The 13,593-nt window shown below is 50.3% G+C and overlaps 1 protein-coding gene and 1 pseudogene across 2 annotated transcripts in view; both read left to right on the top strand.

Moving 5' to 3' along the window:
* Positions 1-13,593, top strand: part of LOC144274626 (uncharacterized) — a 223,107-nt gene that overhangs the window by 168,113 nt on the left and 41,401 nt on the right. The window lies entirely within an intron of this gene.
* Positions 1-13,593, top strand: part of LOC144275158 (tripartite motif-containing protein 10-like) — a 29,094-nt pseudogene that overhangs the window by 9,128 nt on the left and 6,373 nt on the right. Inside the window, exons 4-9 of the transcript XR_013347994.1 lie at positions 1,542-1,683; positions 6,488-6,942; positions 7,953-8,048; positions 8,466-8,696; positions 10,239-10,265; positions 10,679-10,793. The product of XR_013347994.1 is annotated as a tripartite motif-containing protein 10-like (transcript). The remainder of the gene's footprint in view (positions 1-1,541; positions 1,684-6,487; positions 6,943-7,952; positions 8,049-8,465; positions 8,697-10,238; positions 10,266-10,678; positions 10,794-13,593) is intronic.

Below are 13,593 nucleotides of genomic sequence, written 5' to 3'. Positions count from 1 at the left end.
CTCCCAGCCTTTGAGGCTGATTTTACCTGCTTCAGGAGCTTGGGAACAAATTTTGGGGTCTAAAGGGTGAGTTTAAACAGACTCTCTCATTTTGAGCCAACAAACTGACATGAACTTTTAATCAATAGGTCAAACCTTGTGAAGGAGTGGAAGGACTAAAACCTGCCAGGGTCTCCATAGGACTGATGGGGGACCTCTGGGAAGCAGAAGTCTGCTTTTCCACTTGTTATTGTTTTATTGATCTGTTTTCTCTGTAAGGCTTTTGTCCTTAAATAAATGCTCTGTGCAAAGTGCCTAATCACTGGTGCACCACTTGAGAGAGAGAGCGCAAAACTGCAGTGCTGATTTAGGTCAGACGCCTGTCTTCTCTCTGCCGTGCAATGGTGCGATATAAAGGGCAAGCAGCCACGAAACACTGGCGAGATGCTAAAGATCTGCCCTTCTGGCCTCTATTTATTAAAGTAGAACAATGAGCCAATAACGGCAGTAAAAGCAACATGAAATAAATGTGAAAGGAGTGACTGGGAAATCCCAGTGAGATGCGCAGAATAAAATATGCCCAGTGTTCATCACATCACAGGCTTTTCTAGGCGGGAATTATTTATTTGGGATTTTTTTCCCCTAAAATATGTATTACATTTTGTTGTGCAACTGACTTTTCCCTGTTGCTCAGTATCTGGTAGGAAGATCCTTGATTTTGCAATAAATATTTGTTCCTATTTTTCACGTTATTCTATCAGAATCCTTTCTTAGCACCACCCCTGTGACATACACATCTACAGGAACTCCTCACTTAACGTTGTCCCGGTTAATGTTGTTTCGTTGATTCATTGCTGATCAGTTAGAGAACATGCTCATTTAAAGTTGCGCAAGGCTCCCTTATTACGTTGTTTGGCAGCCGCCTGCGTTGTCCACTGCTTGCAGAAAGAGCAGCCCAATGGAGCTAGTTGGTGGGGGCTTGGATGAACTGGCAGCCCCCCATCAGCTCCCCGCTCCCCTAAGTTCCCTGTGTGGCAGCCACCCAGCAGACTATCAATTGCCAGCAGTTCAGGTGTCCCTCCCCCACACTGACCCGTGCTGCTCCTGCCCTCTGCCTTGGAGCTGCTCCTGGGAGCCTCCTGCTTGCTGTGCAGGGGGGGGAAAGAGGGGTGCTAATGTCAGGGTGTCCCACTCCCCCCACACCTGCCCCCCCCTTTCCTGCCCCCCATCTCAACAGAGCAGGCGGGGACAGGACAGGGCTCAGGACTGGGAGCTTGTTGGCAGCAACTGCTGTCTCAACTTGCTAATCTACTTAAAAAGGCAATGGACTTAGAGCGCGGTCAGCGTACTTAAAGGGGCAAAGCGCGTCTCTCACACACCCGGTGTGTGTCTCTGTCTCTCTCTGACATGCTGTCTCTCCTCCCTCCATTCATGCCGCCTTGTAGCGTGTGAGGCAGGACATTAATAGAATTATAGAACACTTAATTTACGAATCAGGGAATCACTTATCATTCATAAGTGTCCTGCTTATGTCACGCTCCAGTCAGTGTTCTGTTGCTTAGATCCAAACTCTGCATCATTTCTACTGGGACTCCGTCTTCTCCTGACTGATCATGCTGGGGGCTCCGCCTGTCTCCAGCACTCAGGACCCTGAGCTACCACCATCACCTGGGAACCCCGACCAGTTCAAGCCTTCTGGAGTGGGTGAGATCCTTGGCCTCCACGTACTACTTCCTATATACTTAATGTTGTGGGGGGTTTTGTTTGTTTGTTTGTTTTTAAAAAGGAACTAGATTGAGCCCCCTACTCCAGTTCATAACTCCCCAGGTTTCCATACACTCCTCAGGCACTAAAGCCTCTTAATGACTGCTGACCTGGTTTGAATTGTACCCAGTGCCCTACAGGTGAAAGGCCCATATACGCTGGAGGGGGATGCAGCACACAGCTGCGTAGGGCACCAGAAAATGTGGGACAATTTGGTGCCCCAAATTTCCTGGTGCCCTACGCAGTTGCGTAGTTTGCATATGGGTAAGGACAGCCCTGACAGTGGTAGGGGTCTCCAATAGCATCAACCATTGCGTGAGGGCTTCGGCCATTAACTGTAGTCCAGAGTCTGAGGAAGAAGTTGCTACGGGGGGGGCTGCACTGGGGTCCTAGGCCCTGGCCACACAGTGGAAGTTAATTTCACCTCCCCTAACTTTGCCCATTTACTTGAGATTCACGCTCACTCGGCATCTTTGTATCACTCTTGCTAACGGATGATTAATTTTCATGCCCCTCTCTGGGAGATTACAAGGATTCATTAGAGTCCATTATGTACTTTTAACCTTAGACTCATAGGGCTGGAAGGGACCTCGAGAGGTCATCCAGTCCAGTCCCCTGCGCTCAAGGCAGGGCCAAGCATTCTCAGACCGTCCCTGACAGGTGTTTGTCCCACTTACTCTTAAAACTCTCGTTTATTTTTCTGGAACTGTTGGTCCTGGCTCCATCACGAGGGTTGAGTTCTGAAATGTAGTAAATGAAGGCGAAAGTTCCTCTTTGCTTTCTAAGTACAGGTCCTTTCAGTGAGAAACTTCACATGCATTTTTTAATGCCCTTCACATTTTAGGTGCAGTTTTGTGGGTGGTGTTTGAAATTGGGCACTTGTTGAAATTCTGATGTGATGGTCTCATTTTTTTGGTTGGCGTGCATTTTTAAAAGAGCATTGTAAACCCAAAGAAAAACTAGCCGACTGGTATTTTGGGTAGATCTGGCATATTGGAAAAGGTTCAGAAAAGGGCAACAAAAATGATTAGGGGTATGGAACGGCTTCCGTATGAGGAGAGATTAATAAGACTGGGACTTTGCAGCTTGGAAAAGAGACGGCTAAGGGGGGATATGATTGAGGTCTATAAAATCATGACTGGTGTAGAGAAAGTAGATAAGGAAGTATTGTTTACTACTTCTCAGAACACAAGAACTAGGGGTCACCAAATGAAATGAATAGGCAGCAGGTTTAAAACAAATAAAAGGAAGTATTTCTTCACACAATGCACAGTCAACCTGTGGAACTCCTTGCCAGAGGATGTTGTGAAGGCCAAGACCATAACAGGGTTCAAAAAAGAGCTGGATAAATTCATGGAGGATAGTTCCATCAATGGCTGTTAGCCAGGATGGGCAGGGATGGTGTCCCTAGCCTCTGTTTGCCAGAAGCTGGGAATGAGCGACAAGGGATGGATCACTTGACAATTACCTGCTCTGTTCATCCCCTCTGGGGCACCTGGCACTGGCCACTGTTGGAAGACAGGATACTGGACTAGATGGACCTTTGGTCTGACTCAGTAGCGCCATTCTTATGTTCTTATATTGGGGAGCAGTATGCAAAGAAGCAGATATAAGAAAACTTTTCTGTAAAACAAAGGCAATAATGCTTCACTGACACTGAGCATTGTTGTGCAGTTTCATTCACCCATGTTGGTAAGTTACTTTCCACAGGTGGACTGCACTCGCGTAATGCAAAATATTAATGCCGCTCTATAAAAGCTTAAAAAAATACTTTGTGTAAATATATTCCTTCCGGTCTAGTCTCCGATTTAACAAAATCCCCCTTGAAACTTTAAACATCTGTGTATGTCGTTTTTAAAATCTGACTCTAGTAAGGACAAGTTAATTGTGATAAATCAACGTTTGCACAGAGCATTATTTTTCTCTGTTAAGTGAGCTCTACATTTGTTGTGGCAGCCCGTACATTTAAATTATGTCTTTTATTCTACCTTAACTACAGGGTGGGAGCTCTGTTGTAGTGAAGGGAGAACCTTGCATTCTGCTTAACAGCCCTTGTTTCTAAGGCCCAGATCCACAAAATAGAATTCACTTTGTGGCCCCTGTTCCATTTTAATTGAAAAATGAATATGGGTTGGGCCAGAGCCAGAGTGAGAATCACGTTCTAGTCCAGTGCTTCGGGCACTCCCCTAAGACCCCTGTTCAAATCCCTTCTCCTCATCAGGCTGGAAAGTTTCCTGAAAGTTTATAAAGAAGTCCTCCTCCATCCTGGCCATTTTGTGTAGTGCTACATGGCCTCTGAGGACACTCACCGGGGCGGCCCAAGATGCGTGATAGGTTCCTCCACCTATCTTCCCCCAGTTCCTGTTTCACTCTGGGGCTTAGGTGGAGATAAGCATCTGCAGGGCTAGAGGGAAGCAGCCGTGTATATCCCAAGGGTGAAACAGAAGCACCCACAGACCTCCTACCGTGAAAACTTACTCACCGAGTCAGGTTAGCAGTGTCAAGCTGTCTGCAGTGACTCAGGAGAGTGAGTACCAACCTCGGGGCAGGCTGTTAGGAACCAGGGCACAAACCCCACACTGGTCATGTGTTCTGTACGTAGATTTCACCAGCCAATGATGAAGTGTAAACTCCTCAGGTGCTATAACAGCCTAACTATGGAGTCACAGACAGGCCTCGTGGGTACTCTGATCTGTCTCACCACCCAGGTGAGCCTGTCTTTGTGCTAGATGGTCTTTTACACCAAGAATCACAGCATTATACAGGTTTCAGAGTGGTAGCCGTGTTAGTCTGTATCAGCAAAAAGAACGAGGTGTGCTTGTAGCATCTTAGAAACTAACAAATTTATTTAAGCATAAGCTTTCGTGAGAAAAAACCCACTTCATCAGATGCATGCAGTGGGAAATACAGTAGGAAGATATATGTACACACAGAGACCATGAAAAAATGGGTGTTGCCATACACACTGTAACAAGAGTGTGTTATCCTGATTATCACTACAAAAGGTTTTTTTTTTCTCCTGCTCATAATAGCTCACCTTAATTGATCACTCTCATGATAGGAGTGAAATGCAGCGTTCAGGCTAAACACCCGGGCAGCCCTAGCACAGAACAGGCACAAAGAGGGCAGGAAGCTCAGCTCAGACACGGGGTGAATTCAGCCCGTGGTGTTCAGGCAGCTGGCGTTGTCAGTTGTTGGCGGCAGGTGTGTTCTCTCTGCATGCTGCACCGGCTCTGGCCGGAGAGCTGGTACACCACTCAGTTCGGTGGCAAAGGCACTTGGCCAGGTTTATTGTTAACGAAGCATGGTCCTCGTCCCCAGCAAACTCTATGGAGACACTAAGACCTGTATGCCCATGACAATGGACTCAGCTGAATGAGCGGGGGCACTTGCCACCCCCCCCGCGTAGACAAAGACACCCCGTCTGTGACCCAAGTTACGTATTGCCCCCTGACGTGGTTCGTTACTACCCTACACCTTGTACCTGCTGGTTCGAACAAAACATTTTCATCCCTCATCTTGTCCTGTCCTCCCATCTTTGTTTCACTTGGGCTTGGTGTGTTCCTTTCCATTTCCCAGCATTGTGTTTATGCCACCCCTTTATGAGGGTTACTTGCATCTTTTTGGATACATGAATACCCTGCACCTAGTATTTCTTGGGAGTGCCTGTTTTTTTGCCAACTTCATGTACCTGACTGTTGCTCAAAGCCTGAGAGATTAATAAGACTGGGATGTTTCAGCTTGGGGAAGAGACGACTAAGCGGGGATGTGATGGAGGTCTATAAAATCATGACTGGTGTGGATAAGGAAGTGTTATTTATGCCTTCTCCTAACACATGAACTAGGGGTCGCCCAATGACATGAATAGGCAGCAGGTTTAAAACAAACCAAAGGAAGTATTTCTTCCCACAATGTACAGCCAACCTGTGGAACTCTTTGCCAGAGGATGTTGTGAAGGCCAAGATTGTAACAGGGTTCAAAAAAGAACTAGATAAATTCATGCAGGATAGGTCCATCGATGGCTATTAGCCAGGATGGGCAGGGATGGTGTCCCTAGCCTCTGTTTGCCAGAAGCTGGGAATGGGCGACAGAGGATGGATCACTTGATGATTCACTGTTCTGTTCATTCCCTCTGGGGCATCTGGCATTGGCCACTGTTGGAAGAACATAAGAGCGGCCAGACTGGGTCAAACCAAAGGTCCATCTAGCCCAATATCCTGACTTCTGAAGACAGGGTTCTGAGCTAGATGGACCATTGGTGTGACCCAGTATGGCCGCTCTTATGGTCTCTTGCTAACTTTGCTTTATATTAGCAGAGCTTGACTTTTTTGCTCACTTTAGTTCAGGCTTTGTACCAGGCCCCATGTTTCAGGCTCTCTCTTTCTACTAGAGCTGGGTCAGGCTCTAGCAAGCTGTGCACTGGGTTATTTGCTGGGTCAGTTTCATTGAGGGGGCCGCTTTTGTGCACTCAAAGGAGGGGGGCTTAGATTGGTCTGGGTTTAGCAAATGGAGAGGGCCGGTGTGGGCACACATTGGTGCAGAAGGAAGGAAGAGGAGCGCGTGACGGAGAGATACTTACAGCCCCCATTATGGAGAGACACCCAACTCTCCAGAGCGAGTGCAAAACAGGCCTTGCACATTCTCTTCTCCAATCCCAACCAGCTTTCCCTCCTCTTCTCCCTGTCATGCCCCCACCTTTCCCCCATGTGGTTCTCACTGACCTTTTTCTCCCATCCACATGCAGCATAAAGGAAGAGGCCAAAAAAAACATCGGTGATCCCAACAGCCATGGCCTCAGCGGCTCCTGTACAGGGAATCCAAGAGGAAACCATGTGTCCCATCTGCCTGGAGTATCTAACGGACCCCGTGACCATGGACTGTGGGCACAACTTCTGCCAGGGCTGCATCAGTACCTACTGTGACAAATGGGAAGGATATGGCCCCTTGGAGTGTCCCGTCTGCAGAGACCGGATCCAGAAAGGGAACCTCCGGCCCAATTGGCAGCTGGGGAGTATAGTAGGGAAAATTAGACAACTGGAATTAAATCCTAGCAAAGAGAATCTGTGCGAGACACACCAGGAGAAACTCAACCTGTTCTGCGAGGATGACCGGGAAGCCGTGTGTGTGGCTTGTTGGAGATCCCCACAGCACAGATCTCACAGGGTGCTGCTCATGGAGGACGCTGCTCAGAAATACAAGGTAGGAAACACTCTGACGTCCGTTAATTCAATCCTTTCCTTTTCAGACTAAATCTATCTTTTCCCCCATAGGCGCCGACTTACTCAGATCCTGGGCGGGGGCTTGACCCCTGCTCTGTCCCAGGCCCCACCCCCGCTCTGCCTCTTCCTACCCCCTCCCTCCGCCTCTTCCTGCCCCTGCTCCTCCCGCTCTTCCCCCAACGCCTCCTTCACGCCAATAAACAGCTGATTGCGGCGGGCGGGAGGCATTGGCAGGGAGGGGGAGGAGCTGATCGGCATGGCCCCCGGCCGGTGGGAGGCGCTGAGGGGGAGGGGGAGGCGCTGATCTGCGGGGCCCACTGGTGAGTGCTGAGCACCCACTTTTTTTTTTTCTGTGGGTGCCCCAGCCTCACAGCACCCACGGAGTCAGCGCCTATGTTTTCCCCCGGGGCGCTGAAGTTTCTCTGAGCCTTTCAGAGCAACAGATTCTCCCAGTTTCCCGGATTTCCTTTCCCAGAAGCCAGCTCCATCAATAGTCCTGCCTTACAGAGCTACTCCCTCTGGGCTGGCACTGTGCTGAGGTGTCCAGAAGAGGCGCTGTCTCCTTAAAGGGAATTGACGATGACGGCTGCATGGTTCCCGTCAGACCAGAGATGGAGCGGATGAGCCTGCTGCAGCCTAGATGCAGCCAGAAACGAGGTTCAGACAGAAGAGAAAGAGACAGCAGTTCTGCTGCTGGGGACCTGAATTATGGTGGGTTGGTAGCACCGCTACCATTAAGGTTGAAACTAGTTTACTGTTTGAAAGCCAATTTTTCTAACTGCTCTGAAATCCTCGCTCTTATTCCTGTTGTCTTGAAAATTCCCATCCCTCCTGGGATTCCAGGCTGGTGTTAGTGGGCTACATTGAAGTGGCCTGAGCCAGGTACTCCTGAGATCGAGCTTTGTTACCGATGTGACGTCCTGGAAAACACATGGGGGAAAATAACCCTGGGAAAAGAGAAAAATCAAAAGTCACTTTTCTTTTGTTTAGGATCAAATTCAGCTCCATTTGCAGAGCTTGATGAAAGAGAGAGATGAGATCCCGGCCGTTAAACTGAGGGAGGAAAAGAGACTCCTGGAACTGCTGGTAGGTGCCTTTGTTAATCGCTAGCAGATATTCCCGGGGGCATTGTCAATGTTCTCCTTGCTCTGAGTGAGGGGAAAGCGACAGTGGGTAACTTTCCCCTTTCCGCGATGATTAGTTAGTTATTCCTCTGTGTCAAGTAAACTCTGTTCTGGTTTAATGGCGATAAGGCAGGCAAATGGTGAAGGCAGGAGAATGTTTATTTATGAAGACAGATCCTTTCTAGGGATAATTTGAACATACATCACAGGGCTAATAGTCAAGGTGATGCTTCCTCTCAGGTCACTTGGCTCATCGCAGGCAGGCAGCATGTGCAACTCCGGTGAGAATCCCTGACCCTCCAGCAAGGGATCTACAGTGAAACGGCCCGTGACTCACCGCATATCCCCACCCTGCCCTTTTCCTCCATGTCCCTTACAGGCGAAAACGGAAGCCGAGAGGCAGAAGATTGTATCTGTATTCACGCAGCTGCACCAGTTTCTGGAGGACCAAGAGCGACTCCCGCTGGCCCAGCTGGAAAAGTTGGACAAGGAGATTAGGAAGAGCCAGGATGAAAACGCCACCAGAGTGTCCAAGGAGATACCCCGTCTCAGCGAGCTGATCGGCGAGATGGAGGAGACGTGCCGGCAGCCGGCCAGCAAATTCCTGCAGGTGAGACTGAGTTAGGGACCCCCCTAGATCCCTGCACAGGTGTCATGGCAACCGAGTCCAGGAGTCAGTAACTCAGTCGGTGCATTCCTGGGATGGGAATTATGATTGTCCTTTGGAGAGTCACAGACTCCTAGATGTTTGAGATGGAAATGCCCCCTTCACTCAGACACTCCATGGCCCTGGGGCCAGAGCAGGGTTGCTCCCACCAACTCACTTTCTTTGGTTTTGTGCAGCCAAAGTTCAAAACTCCCAGGGGTTGTGGCTTCCACCGTTTTTCCCCTTGGGAGATGATTCACTAGCCAGATACTTCTCAGAGTCAGGAATTTCGCCCTGATATTCAGCCACAACTTTCCCTTTCGTAGTTTCTTCCCCTTGCTCCTCAGTCTATCCCCATGTGTCACACCTGGCAATTCCTGCCCCTCCTTGGTCTCTGGATTCTGCAGGGCAGCAGGCTGGGATACAGGAGAGCTCTGGGCTGTGACTGCAGGAATGGGCAGCATCGGGGCTGACTTTTATTTTTCCCAGGGGGGTGCTCCACCCCCGCTCTGCCCTGCGGCCCCGACCTCACTCCGCCTCTTCCTGCTCCATCCCCTCCCCACCGAGGCCCCCGCTTGCTGCTCTCCGCCCTCCCCTAGCTGCCAAACAGCTGATTTGGCAGCGCTGCTGCACAGATGTGGCCGGTGGGTGCTGAGCACCCACCTTCTTTTGTTTTTTTTCGATGGGTGCTTGAGCCCCGAAGCACCCACGGAGTTGGTGCCTAAGACGGGCAGGACTAGGGAGGTGGGGGAAGATGAGGGTGGGGGAACAAAGTTACTGGGGCTATGGGAGTGAGGGTGGGAGGAGGAGATATTGTTTCTCTTCCTTGAGCGAAAGACCTGAGCTTTATAAACAGCAGGGTGCCCTGGTCTGGTCACAAACTCTCCATGCTCATTCATGACCGTGAGAGGAGCACGAAGAGTTAGAGAGTTTTTCCATATGGGCATGAGAGAGAGAGAGCAAAAGAAAGGGCCCTTCCCGTGAGAACGCTCCTGCACATTCACGCTCCCAATACCATCTCTGTGGCTTTCGTTTTCCACAGATAACTGCAAAAACCAGCTTGGGCACAGACGCCAGCTTCCTCATTTCACCGGGGGGCACTCGACCCCCTGCTGTGCCCCAGGCCCCACCCCCTCCCCCGAGCACGCTTCTCCCTCCCCCCCGGGGCCTCCTGCATGCCGCTGAACAGCTGCTGCGCGGAGGGAGGGAGGCCCTGGGAGGGGGAGGAATTGATCGGCGGGGCCGCCCGGGGGCGGGAGGCGCTGGGGGGAGGGGGAGGAACTCCGCTGGTGGGTGCTGAACACCCACGATTTTATTTTTCCTGGGTGCTCCAGCCCCAGAGCACCCATGGAGTCGGCGGCTCTGCACTTGGGGAAAAAATATTTATGAATAAACCGGTCTTAGGTCCCCATCTGCACTGTGCTGAATTCAGAGCGAGCCCCCTCCAGAGCAGGAGGGGCCCTCGACGTGTGGGACTGAGCTTCCTTTTCTTTATCGTCCCTCTAGGACCTCAGAAGCACCTTGAGCAGGTACGTGGCTCCTCTCTGCTTTACAGCACCGGGAAAGGACTTGGCCGCTATGTTCAAACCCTGTCTCCCCAGGGCACCACAGCACAGCACGTGGGGCTGGGTCACATTCAGCTACAAATCTCGGTTGAATTTAACATCTGGAGGTTCTCACCCTTTGACACGACGCTCTGGAATTATCCATCCTGCGGGAAAGATTCTGAATCTAAAGTGTTTCCTAGAGATGTCCCATCCCTGGGGGGACTGGCTGCCCCAGGGTTCTGGGGATGGAATACGGGCCTTTCACCACTAGGGCACAGATACAATCCCGCTCGGGTCCGCGATCATCAAGAGTCTTTACTGCTTGAGGACTGTTTCACTAACAACAAATAATGGTGTGTCACTAAATGAAATACAAGAAGGTGAAATTTTTTCTCCAAGTGTGAGAAGGGGAAGTTCCAGCAGCCAGCGGAGAAGTCTTTGGAGCTGGAAAAGAGACTCGGAGAGTTGTCTCAGAATAATATTGCTCTAACGGAAACTCTGAAGAAGTTCAAAGGTACCAAGATGGGATCAAGGAGGGTAAAGTGGGACGAGTCTAGAGACTGTGGGAGAAGATGGGCTCTGACCGGCTGGTTCATAATTAAATTATGAATCCATTTACTAAGAAAAGTGAAGCAGACAACCTGAGCAAATCCAGCAAGGTCCCAAGCATCAAGATAGCTCACGCTGAGTCATTCGATCACCTTTGGTAAATTATTAAGGTCCAGATTTTAGCAAAATGGCCTAATTTTTGGAACCTCAGTGTCTCGTCCCGTTGCAGAACTGCAGGCCATGTACTTCAGAACTTCTGTCCTCCACAGCTGCAGGTGAAGTCCATGGGAGCTGCGGGTGCCCAACCCCTATTTGAAGCAGGCCCCAGGTGCCTCAAGTTCGGCACCCAAAATGTAGACCCTCAATTAAAGGCCACTATCGAAATTGGGACCCAGCCCATCCTTGTGCTCCGGCCCTGTGTGCCAGCGAGTTTGGGCCAAAGGGGCTGTAGGAATGATGCAAACCCCTCTCCCACCCCAAGGGAATCCCTCCAGTACAGAAGCCACTTGTTCCTTCTCCACAGCAGCTGCTGGCATGAGGAGTGTGCCCGGGCACGGAGTGGATTTGGTGAGGGCACGCTGGCACAGGGAGTGGGTGAAAAAGACACCGGGATAAAGAGGTGTCGTCAGGATGAAGATGTTTCTCTTATACTCTGCTAGCTGGCAAAGCCCCATAGGGGTCGCTCAGCTGACATGAGGATGCAAATCTGGCTGGATTTCAGGACTTCCCTGTGCCAAGTTTTGCATTCGTCACTGAATAGGGAAGACCCAACCTGCCTCCCCTCTATCCCTTTGCCAGTGCAGGGGTGAATCTGGCCTATTGAGCTGAACCTTTTCCTGCCTCAGTTTCTGCATGTGTAAAAGGATACCATTATTCTTTGCATTTCAGTCTATCCAGGGCGAAGACCTCGTTTGTGCTGAGCTCAGTAGAGACACTGAGTAAACAGACCTAATGTTTACAACAAAGGGCTCTGGTCCTGCAAATTCTTAACCTCCCATTAATGTCCAAGTGTGTCAAGTCACTTTCATGCTAAAGTCTTTGCAGGATCTGGGTCTAGATTAGGACGAAATGCAGCAGGTGAATGTGACGCACCAGCTGGGGTCTGGGGTTGGGAGGGAGCGGATGATGGAGCCATCAAGCTTTCTTACAGCTAATATCTCCTGGGGTGTGGTGAGGGTCAACAGAAGTGGATTCTGTTGATCTGAGAGGCCAGGAGGAAAGAGAAGGTTTGGGATTAGCTTTTATTAAAGACTTGAGTGTGTGTCTGTCCCTCTCTGTCTGTTTCTCTCTTGCTATTAAACCAAAGTTATGTCAAGTCAGAGTGGGGGTTGTAGAGAGAGGTTTGTGGAAAATTATAATTTAGAGACACTCCCTCACAGGGGACAGTATTATGAATACAGGAATTTAGAGATGTGCCCTGGAAGCTGGGGTTGAGAAAAACAGTGTAGCTGTGTAGCAATCAGGGGCACTGGAACAGGGGGAGCTGGGGGGCCGTGGCCCTATTGCTTTTCACCGGCTGTAAGGGCGAGCGATGGGGGCAGAGAGGCGCGAGTGGAGGTGGGGTCTTGTGGAGAAGAGGCGGAGCAGGGGCGGGGCCTCAGGGAGAATGGGCAGCGCGAAGGCGGGGGCTCGGGAGGTAGGGGCGGTGTGTAGCCCAGTGGGCTATCTTGCCTCCATGATATATAGCAGTAATGCAAAGAACCTACAGGCCTGTATCCTGTAAGACGTTAGCTTTAGCAAGTTAGCATAAGGCTTGAGGCCTGTGCCCTTTGCACAGATAAATGGCCAACGGAAAACCCCAAATATTGGGGAGCTGAAAATAGAGTGTTCAAGGGGAAGTTTTGACCACAGGTACATGGTTTAACTGCAGAAGTGTCCTGGCAATGAGCTGACATGTGTAACAGGCACATGAGCTACATTTGCAGATACCTAACCACTAACGGGCCATGGCAACGAACGGACCTATATGATAATAAGTTGAGAAGGCATGGGATGCATTGTCCTAGGGGTGGGGGTTTCACGACCACCACTCCTAAGAGGAGGAGAAGGGTGGTCGAGGACTCCCTCCTCAGGGGGACGGAGTCCTTCATCTGCCGTCCAGACCGAGAGACTCGAAGTGTGCAGCTTGCCTGGAGCTAGAATTCAGGATGTGACAGAGTGTCTGCCGAGACAGATCAAGCCCTCAGACCGCTACCCCTTCCTCCTTCTCCACGTGGGCACCAATGATACTGCCAAGAATGACCTTGAGCAGGTCACTGCAGACTACTTGGCTCTGGGAAGAAGGATAAAGGAAGTTTGAGGCGCAAGTCGTGTTCTTGTCCATCTTCCCTGTTGAAGGAAAAGGCCCAGGTAGGGACCATCAAATTGTGGAGGTAAATGCCTGGTTGGGCAGGTGGTATCGGAGAGAGGACTTTGGATTCCTCGACCATGGGATGTTGTTCCAGGAAGAAGGATTGCTAGGAAGAGATGGGATCCACCTAACAAAGGGAGGGAAGAGCATGTTTGCAGGCAAGCTTGCTAACCTAGTGAGGAGGGCTTTAAATTAGGTTGGCCAGGGGACTGTGATAAGCCCAGATATAAGTGGAGAAGTGAGATACCAGGAGGAAACACAAGTAGGAGGGTGCAACAGGGGAGGCCCCCTGATTCATACTGTGAAAGTAGGGCAGTCGGCTAGTTATCTTAGGTACCTGTACACGAACGCAAGAAGCCTGGGAAACAAGCAGGAAGAATTGGAAGTCTTGGCACAGTCAAGGAACTATGTGATT

The sequence above is a fragment of the Eretmochelys imbricata genome, chromosome 14 (assembly GCF_965152235.1).
Source record: "Eretmochelys imbricata isolate rEreImb1 chromosome 14, rEreImb1.hap1, whole genome shotgun sequence".
NCBI lineage: Eukaryota > Metazoa > Chordata > Testudines > Cheloniidae > Eretmochelys > Eretmochelys imbricata.
The sequence above is the reverse complement of the archived record's forward strand: the minus strand, read 5'-3'. Positions and strand labels throughout refer to the sequence as shown.